The following is a 15,996-nucleotide window of genomic DNA, read 5'->3' on the forward strand; positions in this document are numbered from 1 at the left end:
ATCTCTTTCTACCTCTCTTTGTCTCTGTGTCTCTCACACACACAGGTACAAATACACACATGCACACATCCCTCGGTTTTGTGCATGAAGCTTAGCTCTTAGTGCTGAGGGAGCAATGACTTGGTAGCAGCAGACACCACAGCAGCAGAAGCTTCTGGAGACCCGTATCCACTGTTTCCATAGTTTTTCCAATCCATGGAAACCCTCTCCCAAGGAAATCTTACTGGAGCAGTCAATAGCTGAGCTACGCTGGTTATGACAGGACAAGGAGAGACAGATGGCTGCCGTGCCCTGTGACATTGTGACATTCTGCACAGACCCTAGTCAGGGTCAGCATCCCTGGGTCTTTAGGAGCACATATTTTGAAAGATTCTGGTGTCATCCAGCGTAGAAGCCAAGGCTCAGAAAGGAACTGTGACTTGTCTGCATTACCACAGGAAGCAGGCAGCAGACAAAGACTGGTCCACATCCAAAGTCTGCTGCTACTGTCTTTAAACCCAAGAGAGTGAGTACAACAGGGTCCATTTCTCAGGACTCATGCCCTTCTCCACCTCTCCCAAAACCCCCAGCTCACCATTTGCTCTTTCTTAGTCAATTTCTTTCAGGAATATTACCTTCATAGTGAAGGTCTGAAGCTTCATCCTCAGGACAGTGCCTCTTCCCTGATTTGCCTATAACAGATGCTGACCCAAAACTTCTTTACTAGAAAATACAGGTACATGTGGCCTGGGGGACAGTCAGCTACATCTCTGGCTGAGCACAGAACCTGCTCTGAAACCAACTGCGTGTTCATTCCCTCTAGGGAAGTCTCCCAGTAGCCATAAGTTCCCAGAAAATAATGTCATTATTTTTATCCTCTTTAAAAAAAATTTTTTGTCATGGTGTTTTGTTTTGTTTTTCTGTTACAGCATGAAGGATAGCTCCTGGTAAAAACCAGTGACCCCTGGATTCGTCTCCGTATCTTAGCAATCTGCTCCGTAGTCCATCAGAGAAATGGCAAGGCACTAATGACACTTTTATTATCAACCTTTACACTTTGTCAAAATTAAAATGAAAACCCAACATTCATATGTAAATCCAGCCACCTTCTGGGTTCCCCTTATCCTTTATCCCTTCCACAAAATTACAGATTATTAAGAAATGTTTGAAGAGAGGGAGACAGGCTTCAGGGGAGTGTGAAGGAGGCAGAGCGAGACAAAGGGGTAGAGGAGGCAGACTTCTTTGACCTTGGCCTTGTCTTTCATGCTCAGAGGCATCTCGGTTTGTAGTTCCATGGCTCTCCCATTGTCTCAGATGTCCTGGAGCTGGCAGACCCTGACTCAAGCTGACTCACAGAGACAGGCTCGCAGGGGACCATAGGCCTTGCAAAGGAAACGGGACGATGGAGGACGTGGGAGGAGGGTGGGCTAGCTTGCACACCGGGTCTCTTTGACGATGAATTATGCCAAATAGGACTATGGACACCTGTGAGCATAAGTCCTGGCTTTATATTTTGTGGCCAAACCTCATCTGTTGCAAATGGGTGAAGAAAAACAAACTACTCAGATGGTGAGGGTCTACAGGGAGATTCCACGTGTTCTTTTGAATGCGAACTCAGAAGAATGGACAGTTGATACAATGTTACCATGGAAACCTGGGAGGATGAGGAGCCAAGCCTCCTTCGGATAATCTGGGAAACTTTTGGAGAGGTGGTGGATAGTTTTGATGAGATGACAGACAGACTCTTCAAGTGGTCCCAGTGACTCCACATCTGTGATCCACACCTTTGTACGATAACCTTCCTCCCACTCCCACCAACACCCACTCACTTCTTCTTCGAGCCACGAGGTACAGCTGTGCTGTGTGAGGACTGGTTGGTGTGTTTTGAGGGTTAGGTTGTACAGGAACACAGCACCCAAAACAGAGAACTCCTCTGTGTCACCAGCAGTAAGGAGACAAACACAGTCATACATAGGGAGATTCATGTGCAGAGAACTGTGAACCATCTAGGAAGAAAAGATGGCCAGCAAGAACAGTAGTCCCCACCCCTGCCTGCAAGAACTGTGCCTCCAAAAACCACACATAGGAAAGAAGAACCCTCCCAACCAATGCCAAACCCCTTGACCAAAGCCCAGGGAGAGCCTAAGCAGAGGGTCCAGCCAGGCAGCTCTGTCACTTGACTCATAGGAGTTGTGAGACACTCAACAACTTGTGTGGTGGCTCTCAGTGGAGTCGTAGAAAATGAAGACACATAAACACACACACACACACAAAAATAAGGTGGTAAGCCGTAAGAACTAATGAAAACGCTACTTATGCCAACATATCACACTGTCTAGTCCTCCAAGTTTGAAGAATGCTTTGAAGTCGGGCATGCCGGAGCAAGAAAGTGGGTGGTGAGTGGGGGATGAGATCGGTTCCCAGAAAGGGACTCTAGGATGTGAAGGCCAGCACCTCCTGAGGCAACTCTTACAGTCTCTCCTGGGACATGAGGAGTCACTGGAAACCTCGGGAGCCGTCTACAGCAGTGCTTCCTCACGGGATACAAGAAGGGAAGTGGACATGGATGCGGGCAGGCGTTCCAACTACAGCACATCCATGGCCTGGAAGTTGAACACTTGTACACCAGTCAGCACCCAGCAGAGGGCTTGCAGTAGAAGAGGGATAAGAAACTGTGCCTTTCTTCATCCTTATAACTTGGAAACAGTCTGGCAGATAACCCTTGTACAGGAGGAAGACAAAGGTGTTGAGCTGGTATTCCCCCAGGAGATTACTGCCACCATACTAACTGAGCTAAGAGATGGCCTTGGGATGGAGAGGACTGTGTGTGATAGCCCTGGGCAGGATCTGATGATCAGTGGTTGCAAACTGGGAGGAGATGAGAGAGGAGGGAAGGAGGGGCTGTGTGGATCCAGGTTTAGGGTGGATAGAGTTCTGTTTCCAGGGCTTCAGGCTTTCAGGGCACAACTGGACTTTTTGTACCTGACATCCGGTTCACAGGACTATCTGGAACTGTGAACTTCAGCTGACTACAGTTCCACTCAAATCTAGACCAGCCAAACACCCAGATTCAGTTTGGAGCACATAACATTTTTTTTCTTTTGAAAACTATACTCATTGCATCAATTCTTGTAGAATTTCATACATGCAGTTTGGTTTACAGTCACCACCTTACTCCCCTTGACTCCCCAGATCCACCACCACCTCCCAACTTTGTGTTTTGTTTGTTTGGTTTGGTTTTGGCTCACCAAGTCTGGGTATAGAGCCATTCACAGCATTGTCAAACCATCAGGGGCCACACTCTTAAGGAAACAGACTCTCCTCCCCCAGGATCTATCAACTGTCAATAACTCTTCAGCTAGAATTGTGGGCTTGTCACACACACACACACACACACACACACACACACACATTCTTAAACATATGCACACAAACACACATGCACACACATGCACATACACATATGCAAACACATATACATTCACATACACACTCCTATACACATGCACACACATGCACACACATGAGCACACATGCACACATGCACACACATACACACTCACAGGTGCACTGGACCATTGACTGCCTTGAACTTGATTAGCTCTTATGTGGGTGCCACAGCTGCTTTGAATCAGTGAGCACAGCGGTCCTGTCATGTCCAGAAGTCCCTGTGTCACCCCAGGACTACCCAACCTTGGCCTCAACAGTCTTTCTGTCACATCTGAAATGATCCCTGATACTTGGAGGAAGAGCCACGACAAAGACACCCTACTTGTGCCTGAGCCCTCCACGGGCGTTTCCTTTCCATGCTTTGGCCGGCCTGAGTTCCTGCACTCACCACCATCTCCTGCAGAAAAGACTTCTATAATGACATCTGAGAGTTGTGTGTATGCTCTTATCAGTCAAGAGAAACTGCTGAGTCCTGCTTGGGACAAATGGCACCCTGGCCCTGTCAGACCTGGAACCACCATTACCCTTAACTCTAGAAAGAGTGGAGCCAGGAAACCTTGCTTTCCTTCTTGAAGTGTCTGTTCAGATATTTTGTGTATTTTTATTAGGTTGTCTGTCTTTTAACTCTTGATTTGTAGGAGATTTTTATAGCTCCTGGAAGCCAGTCCTTTGCCGATACCATATGTGTTGCAAATATTTCCTCACAGTGTGTGGCTTACCCTTTCTTTTCCTCAGTGAGAAATATTTTAATAAGTCCCAGTTGTTTCTGTTAGAATATATACATATACCAGTATTCCAAGTTCACAAAAATATCCTGCTGTGTGTGTGTGTTTGTGTGTGTGTGTGTGTTACTCGTGCACACCACTGTCCCAAGTTCACAAAAAGATTCCTGATATGTGTGTCTGTCTTTTCTTGAATTGCTTTTCATGAAGTATATGAAGTGTTATCTTCCATATGGGCAACCATCGGGCCCAACACTTTGGTTAATGGGTCTTCTCTGCTGAACTGCGCTGTGCTTTTGTGGAAGATCAATTGACCATGTAACTATGCATCTATTTCTGGTCTTGGCCTCATCAATGGATCTAGCTCTCAGCCGACACCACACTGTTTTGATTACTGTGGCTTTTATTTTTCATCAAAGACACAGAAATTAAAACTGTAGAGAGAAATAAGAACTCGGGCTTCTGAGTGGTTGAAAGACCGGTGACACCAGCCAGGGGCGCGTGGTGAGAAGCACAAAAGGCAAGATTACCTACTGTTAGGAACTGCCGGCTTGGTGTAAAGCTAAAGTTACACCCTTCCCGTGACCCAGTAATTCTACGCCAACATTAGAGACACAGACACATGTTCAAATATAAACACTCACAGAGTAATCGTGGTAGCCGCTCTCCCGGCAACATTCCAACCTGGAAACCATTGACTGTCCCTCACAAGGTGACTAGAGACACATGTCTGTGGAAAATGCATTCTGTAAAATTCTACCCAACAATAAAAAGAAACAGGCTGTGGCTAAGCACAGCAACATGGATGGGTCTCCAGAACATGACCCTGAGTCAGAGGAAACAGATGCCAAGATCACCTGCTGCACAGACTCAAGTGTAGAAGGTTCTAGAAGGAACAGTGTTCATCCATGATCAAAGGACTCTTGTTAGTAGTGGTTGTTTCTTGGGTAGACTGTCTAAGAGAAAGTGAGAGAATTCCTTAAGATGAGGGAAATTTCTGTGCTAGGAGCTACAGATGTGTGTCTCTGTTTTTAAAAAAAAATGGTCAAACTATGCACTGTACCTCAATTAAACAATCCAGGAAAAGTGGAAGCTAAAACCAACTACAAGGGGAAGGGGCATGTGCAGGGGGTGGTGGAAGGGGAAACCAATAGAGAAAGTATAATTTGTATGGAATTGTCAGAATGAGACAGCTCTGTCAGTAAATGCTTATGAGCAAGAATTGAGGACCCAGTACTTATGTAAAAAGCCAGGCATGGCTGTGTGCTCCTGTAATCCCAGTGTGGGGAGGCAGAGGGAGGAGGACCCCTGAGGGTCGCTAGAACTCGCTAGAACCTAGTCCAGCTGAACTCCGGGTTCAGCAAGAGAAACTGTCTAAACATGTCCAATATTAGAGCAGCTGAGGTTTGGACCTGAGATTACACCAGCAGTGACCTTCCACCTCCCATGTGCAGAGCACACACACACACTCACACACACACACACATGTGCACACATAAACATATACACACATTTCCAAATACATACGCACCCCAAGAAAGAGAAGGCCGTAACAGGGTTATTATTTTATATACTAACCTAGCGAAATGATAATTTAAAAAAATAGTTTCAAAAAGAAGCCCAAGGTGTTTTAATTTTTCCTGCATTTATTTATACATGTGGGGTGGTATGAGTGTGGCACGTCAGGGACAACTTGCAGGATTCCTTTCTCTCCTCCCTCCATGTGGGGACTGAACTCAGGTCGGCAGCCTTGGCAGCAGGCACCTTTATCTGATGAACCATCTTGCGGGCCCACACCATTTTCTCTACTTCATGCTGTTGCGTTGTTCTTGGGTAAGCTAAGATGCTGAGGCTTTCTGAGAGGAAGCTGAAGCTTACAGGCATCTCCATGGCTACTTTGGCCATTGCTGTGATTGAAAGCATCCATCCTTCCAATTCACTGTCAAGAGTGCTGTGCTTCCCTGACTCAGTGTGTGGCCTCATATGGAAACAGGAGTCTGTGGGGATGTCAGCAGTACAGAGAATGTTCCTTTGCATCTGGGCAGGTCCCAAATACAGTGTGATCAGTGTCCTTAAGAAGGAGGGGACATCTGAACACAGAGACCCATCAGGAGAGATAAACTGAAGTTCTGTTGTCACAAGGCAAACCCTAGCAGAGGTCCTTCTCTATTGTCCCCAGAGAGGGCATTAACAACCAGACACTCAGCTATGCGCAAGCCCCTCTGTGCTGTGTACAGTCAGGGTAGCCAATCAGATTCAGTAAGAAGCTGTCTGAAATAGTAAAGTGGAAAGTACACCTTCATATGGCTATAAAGCCTAACACACCCCTACATACACATACAAAACTTATAAAATGGACAGTGGGCTCCGGCTCGAGTAATGTGTGGTGTTCTGTGGAGTCTTGCCATCCAATCTTCAAAGCCTAGAAGGCAAGTATCATCCCATTTTGCAGATGAAGTAAGCAAGGTTCCCATCAGACAGAGTGACTCTTGGCAAATCCAGCAGTTTTTGTGTTATGCCGACCATACAATCTCCCTTCCAGGATTGCTGGAGGCTACTCCCTGCTACAGATTTGGAAGTGTTCCAGGTAGAAAGAAGGGCAGTTAGACAGTCAGAGTTCTGGCCCACCAGACACTAAGAACACAGCAGGCACGGACCAATTGTCACTGCCACCCTGGAGACTGTCTAACACACCCCCTACAGCCCCCTCTTTCCCAGAATATTATACAACCCCTAGGCACCGAGAAGACCCACTGTGAAAGCTTCCCGGTGCCCAGCCCAGGCCCTGAATCTCTGCTTTGCGTCACCTGAGCCTCCTGCTCCACCCACCCCGAGCCGCTGGAAACGCTAAGCAGATATGTGCACAAGAGTGTCCCAGAACCCCGGACTTGCAAAACTAAAAGACCATTTCATAATCTTCTCCAAAACAGGCTGAACAGCATGACCCTTTATTACCCGTCGACGGAAATGGGAAACTCAGAATCACGGCAATAACTAGTCCGAGCTCATTCTGATTAGAGATATACACCCTGTTTTAACCGAGGTAATGACAGGGAGCCGCCTTCGCCAACGTTAGTGAAGAACATGGCGATGAACGCCTCAGCCAGATGACTTTTGAAGCCGAGCTTCTATTAAAGTCCCTGCCAAAAAGTCTCTTTATCTTCCCTCCGATGCTTCTCAGATTTTATCTACCCTTTTATTCCTTTTGTCCTTAATTTTAAATCCGTTTTATTATTATTTTTTCCCATGTAAGCACCAAGGGGGGTGTTGGGTATTCATTCTTTTAGAAGTGATTACCCACAAGAGAGGTGTTTGCTTCATTTGAGTTGCAATTTATATCCAAGCCACAATAATAAAAAAAAAAATGTATGTGCAAAATTGTTTTTGCCTGTGCCGGTCAGTCCTTCCATGTGAATTTCAACTCAGTCGCCCACTGAAGAAGCCCTCATTGGAAGACAGGGTGAGTGTTGGTCATTTACGTCACATCTCCTCATGCATCCCTAAGACCGTTTTTGTTTTTAATCTGCCTATTGAGACAATACAAAGTCTTCAATTAACGGTGCATTAATTCAGCCTTTCCAGATCCCAATAAGAAAGAACTTCAAGACCGCAAAGTCCTCCAGCCTTGGTGTCTCTGTGATGAGCCCCTGGGCCCTGGGCCAGAGGTAGAGGAGGCTACCCTCTACACCCTCCACAGGGCACAGTAGAAACACTAACATTGCAGTTGCACTTGAAGTTGCATCTCCAATATGACATGTCTGTCTGTCTGATTTTAATATACATGTGGTGTTTTAAATTAATTCCCACCAGTAACAAGGCACAGAAGAGCGTCCTCCGTGCCTTGTCGTCACCCGGTAAGAGACGGTTGCATTGATTTCTATCTATTTTGCAAGGTGTGTTTGGGCTAAGAAGGAGTCACATCACAGAGAGCTATGGAATCAGCATCCGAGCAACCCTGGCTTCTCCGACTCTTCTGAAGAGCTCCAAGCCAGGGACAAATGTGGGCAGAAGCCTGGCTCCAGCATTCCAGGCGCAAGGCACCCGGCTCCTGTTCTAAGCCTCCGTCTTTATCTGTAAAACAAGAGGTGCCTCACTTATGGGCTTGTCAAGACCCTCCTCCCTCAGCGGTCCTCCCTCATCTTGGTAATGAGTAAAATGCCATTTAGCCAGTGCAGCCTGGGTATCTGCCAGTTTCCATCGGTATTTCGAGCCCTCGTGAGGATTTCACTAAGTTGATTCATCCCCATTTTGCAAAGGGGCAAATCAAGGCTCTGAGAGACAGTGTCAGCTACCTGCCTAACGCCAGACGGCAGGAACAGTCCAGTGATGTCCATGGTAGCTCCCGAAGGATCCAAGAGATGACCAGGTATCGGGAGGACCAGAGCTGATGGAGCCCAGGCGGCTCATGCCTGTTCTCCCAATGCACTGAGTGACTCTTATCCAGCTTCTCCTCAACAAAACCACTGAGTCAGAGTGGAGAAAATCCCCTAAGGGTAATAATACTGGTGCTTGGTTATGCAGAAGCCAGACTCACCAAGCCTATGGACAACCTAGCCCTCGATCACAATACCCTTTCAGAGACTGGCCACGGCCATGTGGGCAGCTGAGTCTACGTGCTTTCCGAAGAAGCGAATGGGCATTCAGGCAGTCTAGGCCCGTCTACTGGGCACTGGGTTCCCTCAGTGATAAGATTTTAGTCTTAGAAAGTGAAAGTCATGGGAAGAAGGGAAGAGGGTGAAGAAAGGAGAGAAAAAAAATCAATATCACATCTCACTCCTTATTCAGGCCAAATGAAAAGTCCTCATTATTAAATCACAAAGCAATTAAAAAATTAAAAATTTCATAAGACCCCACATAAAAGGAATACAAGTGTTTAATGGTGGATTAGGGGATGGAAGCAGGGGAGAGACGGAGAACTGGAAGCGGGCCTGTCTCAAGGGGTTCCCTCTCCGGCGGCGATGGCGGTTTCTGCCTTCACCTCATGCCAGCCACAAGAACTAATAAATTCCGGGCTCCCCTGCCTAGAAGCTAGGGCCGATTAATATCTGCCCACCTTGTTACCTAATTCATTATGGAATAGCAGTTAATTTGATTTGATATTATTTTAATAAAATTCTGTAATATATTAGATTGTTTCAGGCTATCAAAATAATTTTCCAATTATTACAGTTACTCAAGCAGGTCCCTTTTTTCCCCCTTCATGAGCCGCACTTGGTCTGACTCAGAATACATTAGATTCTACAGCTTTATCTCGGCCAGAGGAGTGGGGAGCCATGCATGGCTACCCAAGAGCTCCTGCTGAGAACGGGTGCCAGCAGTTCACAGCCAAAGCTGCCGGCCCATGTGAACCTGTGAATCTCTGACCCTGTGGCGGTGTCCCTTCAAATCCTGGGCCACCTTTTAAGAGAATGCCATAATTGACTTTTATTTTTAAATAGCTAATGGTTACTCAGTAGCAACTGAGTTCAGTACATTCAACACTGGTGATCATTTGAGAGCCCAGTGATCCAGGTTATGGGTTTTTTTTTTAAAGTCCATGTTTAATCCCACAGTGATAGTGTCTGAGGGACCCCCAGCTCCTGGGGTGTGAAAGCAGAGGGCCCTCCATCTTCACAGCCTGGTGTGACATGCCAGATGGTGGCTGTTGATGTGGAGTTGGCACTAAGAGATGTGTTCTCTCTTCCCTGTGAATCTGTGTGGAGGTGAGGGCAGAGAAAATGAACACTTTATGTGGTGACAGAGGAAGGGACTCTTGGCCTGGAGCAGGAAGCTGAGGTCTGAGTTCTTGGTAATGTATGCTGTTCTCTGTGTGGTCACATTGAGAACGGGGACCCTCTTGTTTGTCCCTGGACTACAGACTTGTGTCCCTTTATCTTTTATCTTTAATCAGGCCTCCTTAGCAGGCTGAGACATTTGATGTGTTCTTTTATTCATTCAGCAGACATACACCCCCAAGCTCTTTAGATACACCAGGCGTCAGGCTCTGGAGTGTGAGGGACATTCCTCTCACACAATTTGCTTAACACTATGCAGCATCCGTCCCCAGATCATTGATGCACATACTAGGTCATTGGTCACATGGGTACCATGTATCAGCCACATGATCATATGATCAAAACTGAAATAACCATGTGGCCGTATTAGAACCTATGAAGAAATGGCACATGGGGGCCATGAGAGCTGATAGCAAGGGAACCTGCTCCAGGCAGTCTGCAAAGAGATAAGAAATGAACCAGGAGCTGCCCCGGAAGGACCAGAGTGCCTAGGCATAGCTCACCATGAGCAAAGGCCCTGAGGTAAGATTGGTGTCAAGAGACAGCTTAAAGGCAGATAAGAAGGAGCAAAAGGAGAAAGGTGAGAAGAGACATGGTCCCTGTGGGCTTCCTGGGGTCCATGACCTTTTTCCTGTGAAGCACAGGAAGCCAGGAGGCATAGGAAGGTAGTGTTTTGTCTGCAGAAGCTTTTCCCTCACAGTGTGGTCACAGTCAAGCAGGGTTGGGTGAGCATGGAGCATGGAGAAGTCACTCTGAGAGCTCAGGGAAGAGATGACTTCAGCCTGGAACTGAGTGATGTCAGAGAAAGACTCTGAAACCTGGGAGGGGAGGTGTCGGCAAGGGAATCACTCATGAGGTGATGTCAATTACTCTGTCCTGCCAGGCCAGGCACCCAGAGATTCCCACTTCCTCCCGAGGATGAGGTGCGGGCCCTGCCGAGCAGTCACTTGTTAGGTGGACCTCCACTGCCTTCCTGAAATCCCTGTTCATGCCTTTCTGCACTTAGAAGATAGAATGAATAAGGCTCCCAGTGATGGTTAAATGACTGTGACCCAGTACTTCTAACTGCCTGTCACAAGTACCTTGGGGATCAGGGAAGGATGCCCAGGAGTGACTAGCCCATGGTCAAAAGGGGACAGGGGCCTGAGGGACCCAGGCTCAAAGGAATCAGCTTGGAAATGGACTCTATGACATTCACTGGGATTCATCTTTCAATCTCTCGGTCCATTTCTGAAGCGAACACAGCTGAGGGTGATGTCATCGGCAAATGCTACCCACAAGTCACAGGAGCCCGAATCATACAGACCCTGTGGGTGCTGGGGACTTCTGGGTCCCTGAGACTTGCTTGTAGGCCCATAGCAGTGCTGAGGTCAGATGGGGGTCACTGAGCTATGCCTGGCATGGGTTTGACCAAGACTGTCAGGGGTGAGCCTCTGACCAAGCTGGAGAGGCGGCACTCAGGCTGGGGAAAGGGCATCTCTCACTCGCTGAGAAAACATCTTTGGCTAAGCATCTAGTAGTCAGCTCCCATTCCCAGGCAGAGACCTAAAAATTTAGCCCTGGGACTTTGACATCTTCCTAGCACTGACTCATAGAGTGGAAGGGGCAAGTGTCAAGAAAAGGGGGCGGGGCTTCCACAGGACTGCCTCCAAGGTGGTCCTTACATAGGTGATAGCCTTACATAGGTGATAGCACATTAGAAAGCCAGCAGGGGAGAATAGAGTGCCTTCTCAAAGGAGGCACTTCTCAAAGGATGCCTTGCATGGATATAAAGTTAGAGCAGAAGGCAGGCTGGCAGCCAAGGGGCAGGTCTGAGCCAGCACCCTGACATGTAGTCAATCAGATGTTTCTCAGAGGGCGACCAGGAACAAAAGAGATTTGCCCTGGAAGATGGCCGGACGTGACCTGAGCAACGAAGGTGGGAGAGCCTTCAGTGTCTGATGGATGAGTCACAATGCTGTTTCATAGAAACCATGGGGGCACCAAGCAGGGGAGGGTGAGAAGGCTAGAAGCTACGGTAACATTCAGGCAGTGAGTCAGTTGCCATGGAAATAAGGGTGTGCCTCAGGGAGGCAGTACTGGGTTGGGTATGCCTTAATGGTGTGTTTGGACAGCTTCCCATGACCTGTACTGTACCTAGCAAGCTGCAGCCCCTGAAGACACTTCCGGAAAGTTGGGTGATGACAGAGTCCGAAGGGCTCCTGTAGACTCTCATTTCCACCCCCTAGCTTGTACCTCAGAAGCTTCCGTGCCTCCAACCATGAGCCTCATTTTGCTCAGCTTCTTTGAGCGACCACGGGGAAGCAACTCACGGCTAGCTACATGCAGCACTGTACAGACAAACAGACCATGGATTCCCATGGTAATGGCTTCTTCATCTGGCCTTTATCCGCCTGTCCCTGGAAGACGGACATATGCCGCTGTTTGTGAAGAGACCCTATGGAACCCAGGAAGGGTTTGTTTACCATGGTGTGTTTGGACAGCTTCCCATGATCTGTACTGTACCTAGCAAATTTGCTACATTTGCTAAATCCACTCTGCAGTGGGCTTATCGTGGAAGAGAGCTCAGTGTAAAATATAAGGGAAAAAACTGAATGCTTTGTGCTCTCCCATGCCTATAGACTGCAGCCTGTCTTCACTCAGAGCAAGCCTTCAGAGTGAACCTGTGCTCTCTCTCCTGTCCCATAGACCACAGCCTGTGATCACAGAGGCCAGCCATCCTTCAGAGCAAAGCTGTCTTGACCCAAGGCAAGCCCCCATATTTTATGGGTATTCAACGTAACCGTCCAAGTGGCCTTTCCAAAAATGTGTCCATCCTGAATCTGTGATTGTGTGGGGAAAGGTTTTACAAGTAAAACTGACTAAAATAATCTCAAGATGAAGTCATCTCGGATTGCCTGGATGGACCCTCATACAATACAAGTGTCTGTATAAGAGAAAGAGGGTGCCTTGAGAGCAGACAGAAGCAGCTACCAAGGGATGCGGCTATATGACACAGGGCACTTGCGGCCACCAACAGTTCCTCCTTGCAACACTCACAGGGAACACACTCATCCCCTTGACCTTGGCTTCTGGCTGCCACGGCTATGACAGAATAGATTCAAGTTGTCCTCAGCCATCTGTCTGTGACACTTTGTTCCAGTGTCCCCAGGAATAAACCCACCTACATGTGTGAATACACAATTTTTAGATCAGAGAGCAAAAAAAAAAAAAATAAGTAAATAAATTTAAGGTTTTGAAACGAGCAGTGAGCCGTTTAAATATACACCTGTCTGGGAGAAAGGCTTACGGGGTTGTAGACAGGCGTAATTCAAGAATTTTATTTAAACAGTCTTAACCGATGTTAATATTAACAGAAATATGAGTCGGCCCATAAAATGACAAAGTTGTACCTTGCATTGGACACCTGACCCAGTACTTGGAGTGACACTGTGAAGGTTGCCGGTTGTCATGTGTGGAAACTGAGGCTCAGACAAACGCTGCTATAAAAAAAACCAAAAAAAACAAAAAACAAAAAAACACTCAGATGAAAAGAAGCCAGTTTACCAGGACAGCTACAGTCTACTTCTCACCCTCAAGTTCAGGCTCATTTCTGATTGATACTATTTCTAAGTGGGGCAGGAGGTGACAGAGAGGAGATGGATACCCAACCAAGGTGAGAAAGCCCAGGCCCCACACGGAAGCTGGGTGGTTGCCTTGCCATCTTGTCCTTATGAGACTGAAGGTCGCTGTTTCAAAGATCCTTTAATATCTAATCTGCTAACCTCATGCAGAAGCCCACAACTGCTACAAGATGGTTGTAAAGTCTTTGTGTGGACGGCTTTTCCACTCAGTGGTAAAAACTGGAAGGCCTTATCACTCTTTTATAACTTTCCATATAATTTTTATGAATCCAAACAGCTAGCATCAAAGAGTCCGGAATGCTATTGCCCCTGTGATCCAAAGCAAGTGACAGAACTGAGTTCTGAACACATGTGGGCTGCGCAGACAGCTTGGTCAGAACGTAGCCTGGGTGTAGACGGATGCAAGAGGAGGCTCAAATTTAATCATCACTTGGTTCCTGAAGACAGCCATAAAGAAAGAGGCAATAAAATACGGGATCGCTCCCTTCCCAGTGTCCCTGTCTGTCGCATGCAGAAAAGTGTATCAGGAGGGCTAGAATCAGAGGGAAGAGGTGGAGTGGGCTGCACATAGGCCATATCTGGGAGAAGCCACCTTGCTGAGGCTACCCATACCAAGGTCCCAGTCAGCTCCAACACTCCTGTGGGTGCTTAAAAGAGAGAGAATTCCACACGATAAACACCTCAGTGCTGCTCCAAAGTAGCGTGGGGCCCCACGGGTTGTGTGACACTGAGAGCTTTATTACCTCCCAAAGCTCATGGGAAGAAAGCCCTGTCCCAAACCATAGCTGCTGCGTTTGAATCTGGGAAGGAAGGGACAGTCAGCTCCATAGTTAAAGGCAGTTTTGAAGTCAGACAGACTTGCCTGGGCCATGAAGGGACAAGTAAGACTAGAATTTCTTCCACCTTCCTCAGCCTCGGATGGGACGATATCTCCCTGCACATCTGTACAAGATGGCCAGCGGTCTTAAAGCTCTGTTGATGCCACAAACCTCTGGTTCTCAGGCCAGATCCTCCTGGGTACTGGTAAGTGTCCTCACAGAGCAGGGGAGGGGGGCGCTTCATTGCATATGCAGGGACCATTATGCGCTGAAGAAGGTCAGGTCTAGTGACATGCCTACAAGCCTGGCAACATGGCCGCCAGTAACCACTAGAAGCTTGGTAGAGGGACAGCTGGAGTTTCCCTCAGAACTTCTACAAAGAAGCATCCTGACAGACATTTTGACTTCAGACTTTTGTCCTCTGGAGTAAGATGGTGGATTTCTGTGGTTTTGAGTCTCCAGTTTGGTACTTCAGCCTTAGAACATTGTCAGACCACCTGAGAACAGCACGTAGAACTTGAGAGACCTTCAGGGAACACAGTCACAAGATAAGCTGTGACAGCTGGTGTTAATCTTTATTAGGAGAAGGGGGAGGGGGTTGTGAAAATATTGTCACTTCAATCCCACATGTCCTCCCACCCAAGTGTGAGTCCAGAAATGCTAGACACATCTCTTCCCAGGAGCCTCTTATGTCAGATGAGGGCTCTAAAAGAAGCCAAGGCAGCATGACAAAGGTCACAGGGTAAGAGTCATGACAGGATAGTCACATAGTAAGGGCAGAGCTAGGGCACAACTTAATTGCTTCTGATCAGAAATTGTGTGTTTCTATCTTCCTTTTGCTTTGTTTTGCTTTGAGTTGAAGGGAAGTAGTGTCAACTCAGTCATTTTGATAATGTGACCAAGTTCTTAAGAGGAAAACTTCTGGGAGGGAAAATTAATCTGGGCTGATGGTTCCAGAGGAATGCATCTATGAGCACTTGGTCCCATGTGCTTGGGAAGAACATCGTGGTAGCAGGGGCATGTGGAGAAGAGAGTTCTTCACTTTGGTGGACAGGAAATAGAACAGTAAGTCCAGAAGGGCTAGGGACCCCACACCTACCCGAGGACTTTCTTCCTCCAGTTAGACCACACTTCCTAAGGTTTCTAGAACCTCCCATACCAACACCACCATCTGCAGGCATGTGCCTGTCGGTGGACATTCCACAGGTTATTTAGAAACATTGGGTGGTCTGTGTGCTTCATCTTGCCTAGAAGCACTTCTCCTTATGCCAGTTCACAAGACCTCAGGCTCTTGCTCTCCAGGCCTTGTAACATGGCTGGCGACTTGGGAGGAGCCTATACAAATATACTTCCTACAGAGTTCAGGGAAGTTAACAGTAGTCAGGAGCTGGAGATACAGCTTTTAACTGCTGTTAAGAGTACTCGATGGTGGGAACCTAGGTTCTAGTCCCAGCACACATATGGTGGCTCACAACAACCTGTAACTCCAGTTCCAGGGGACCCAGTGCCTCCTTCTGTTCTCTAAAGGTACCTGCACTCACATGGTACCTATACCCTCCTATAGAGATAGATAGATAGATAGATAGATAGATAGATAGATAGATAGATAGATAGATAGATAGATGGATCG

This window comes from Grammomys surdaster, unplaced genomic scaffold (assembly GCF_004785775.1).
Source record: "Grammomys surdaster isolate TR1022 unplaced genomic scaffold, NIH_TR_1.0 144, whole genome shotgun sequence".
In the NCBI taxonomy this organism is placed as follows: domain Eukaryota; kingdom Metazoa; phylum Chordata; class Mammalia; order Rodentia; family Muridae; genus Grammomys; species Grammomys surdaster.